We start from the raw sequence: 3,015 nt of genomic DNA on the forward strand, positions 1-3,015 counted from the left end.
CTGTATTTCCAGTTCCTATCTGTACCCGTGCACCACCTCCAGGGAGGAATATGTAGACCTTGTCATCTGTTCCCCCTTTCTCCCTCACCTGCCCTCCACCCTCCCACTGTCACCACTCTCTCTACTGGTCCTGGGGGGTTCTTCTGTCCTGGGTTCACTGTAATTCTAGTTCCTATCTGTGCCAGTGTACATCCTCCAGTCCAATCAGATATGTAAGACAGAATTGGGATCATGGTAGTGGGGCGGGGAGCATTTAAGAACTAGAGGAAAATTGCATAGTTCATCGTTACTACACTGCACTCTGACTTGCTCCTCTCCTCCCCGCAGCCCTTCTGCAAGGGGATGGCCAGTTTCAGAGCTCGGGTTTTAATTAACGGGTTTATTAGAGTTAACGGCCTGCCTGGGTGTTCAGATTGGAATGAGAGTCAAGGGGGCAGGGTGAGGGGAGATTGGAAGACAGTGGAGAGAGGATAGCAGAAAGTTAGAAAGGGGGAGCTAGAGAGAGGAAGAGACAGAGGCACTGACGTGTGGTCACAGGAGAAGGTGAACAAAGTCAGAGAGAGCACGAACAAAGGAATCCCGTGTTCATAAACTTTTGGGGACAAATAAATGAATATGTCTGAAAGGAACCTATGACACCCCCCCGCCACCAGTTGGCTGTGGCACCCACAGAACAGTAAAGAGAGGGGGGAAGGTTTCTGTGAGAAGCCTTGAGAGGTGAGGTGTCACATGATACTAGGTGGGATGGAGAAGGGGTTAGAGATGCTGGGTATGGCTGAGAGCCGTAGTGTCACCTCTGGACCCTTTATTTACCTAGAGCCTAGTGAAGTTGTGCTTGCACACTGAGCTGTTAACCACAGGTCAGAGATTCAAACCCCCCAGCTGCTCTGGGAAGAAAGATGAGGCTGTCTGCTCCTGTAAAGTTTTAAAGACCAAGAAACCCGAAGAGGCATTCTACTCTGCCCTATAGCGTCATCATAAATGAGAGTCGACTCAAGGGCAGTGCGTTTGGGTTTGTTTCTTTACCTAGTTCTTTTTTTTTTTTAATCATTTTATTAGGGGCTCATACAACTCTTATCACAATCCATATATACATCAATTGTGTGAAGCACATTTGTACATTCTTTTTTTTTAATCTTACAGCTTTTTTTTTTTCCACTGAAAGTAGGTGGACAAAGAATACAGTCCACAGCGGACAGTAGCATGGTCTCCTGATTGTTGTTTTTGTTAAATGACTGCTTGCTGTACATGGATCTAATTGTATTCAATCACTGTTCACGCAGGCACCAACATGAAACAGGGCTCTTCTGTTTCTTTGTCTCCTCCAATTGCTTTCCAGGCCTGCTTCCCCAACAGTGTGCATAGATTCCCTTCTGTAGGAGCCCTGAGAGTGGAATGGTTACGGGCTGGGCTGAGATCTGCAAGGCCCAGCAGTTCAAAAACCACCAGCAGCTCCGTGGGCAAAAGACAGGCCTTTCTCCTCCTGTAAAGAGTTACGGTCTTGGAAACTCACAGGGGAAGCGCTAGCCCATCTTAGAGAGTCACGAGGAGTCCTCATGGACTCGGTGGCAGTGAGTTTGGTTTGGTTACTCTGTGTCAGGTCACTTTTCTGCCTTACGATGGTCATGAGACAGCAACTGACGCTCAGAAGGATGCTACAGAAAGTAACATAAGAGGCTCTGGAAAGTCAGCCAGTGGTAGAAGGTCCACAATTAGCAGGATCAAAAACTTGGTTCTTCTTCCCACAGCAAAAAACGTCCATGGTTCTAACCCAGCAACCACTCAGTACAAGAAAGATGTCTGCTTCCCTGAAGACGTACGGCTCTGGAAGCTCCCTGGGCCATCCTGCTGCTTCCAGCAGGGTCACTACTAGTCAGAGCTGACTCGAGGGTGGTGGCTCTCAATGTATACTTTATTTTAATGCCACATAAGTCACTGTTTTAACTATTCTAAAGTGTACAAGCCAGTGGCTTTCAGTGCACTCCAGCATTGTGCAGCCTCCCTCCTTGCCTAAACCCAGAGCATTCTCACTCCCCGAAAGAAGCCTAGTACTCAATAGGCAGTCACTCCGTGCTGCTCACTCCCTCTTTCCAGCCCCTTTCTGTGCTGGAGATTCCGGACAGGAGGACTCACACAACACAGAGCCTGTTCTGTCTGGTTTCCGGGCTCACCCATGCTGTAGCATGTGGCAGTACTTCCCTCCTTCTGGCGGCTGAGTAACATTGCACCGCCCGGACAGACCACAAGTCCTTTATTCTTCCAGCCGTGGATGGACGTTCAGGTTGACCCACTTTGGGGTCAGTGGGAATAATACTGCCATGAACCATCTGTGCATGTGTTTCACTCCTTCTGGGTGTGCTCCTAGGAGTGGAGCGGCTGGTCAGATAGCGAGTCTAGGTCTGATTTCATAAGGAGCTGCCCACCCGTGTCCCACAGCAGCCTTTTACATTCCTCCTCACCGCACATCCTCTCTGCATTTTTCACTTCCTCTCCTTCCTTCCTTTGACTTTCTGTCTTGTTTCATTTTTCTACTTTCCATTCCTCACCTTCATCTCCTTCCTGTCGCTCTCTCTTTTATTGTAAGCCATCCTGGCGGGGAGAAGTTGTCAGTCTTTCACCAGGAAGTGTGTGTGTCAGCTGTGTGGTGCTCATTGACAGGCCTGATCTATTGAAGGAGTCTCTTTTCTTTCTTTGTAAATCACTTTATTGGAGGCTCGTACAGCTCATATCACAATCCATCCATCCATTGTGTCAGGCACATGTGTACATTTGTTGCCATCATCATTCTCAAAACATTTGATTTCTACTTGAGCCCTTGGTATCAGCTCCTCATTTTTCCCCTCCCTCCCCGCCCCCCTCTCCCTCATGAACCCTTGATAATTTATAAATTATTATTTTGTCATATCTTACACTGTCCGATGACTCCCTTCACCCACTTTTCTGTTGTCCGTCCCCCAGGGAGGAGTTTGTATGTAGATCCTTGGAATGGGTTCCCCCTTTCCACCCCACCCTCCA

The 3,015-nt window shown here is 48.3% G+C and overlaps 1 protein-coding gene across 1 annotated transcript in view; it reads left to right on the forward strand.

Moving 5' to 3' along the window:
* LOC101640057 (ATP-binding cassette sub-family A member 17-like) overlaps window positions 1-3,015 on the forward strand; it is a 69,255-nt gene that overhangs the window by 33,988 nt on the left and 32,252 nt on the right. The gene's annotated exons all lie outside the window — the stretch shown is intronic.

The sequence above is a fragment of the Echinops telfairi genome, unplaced genomic scaffold (assembly GCF_000313985.2).
Source record: "Echinops telfairi isolate 266 unplaced genomic scaffold, ASM31398v2 ScPeMD7_5;HRSCAF=22, whole genome shotgun sequence".
NCBI classification, from domain to species: Eukaryota; Metazoa; Chordata; class Mammalia; order Afrosoricida; family Tenrecidae; genus Echinops; species Echinops telfairi.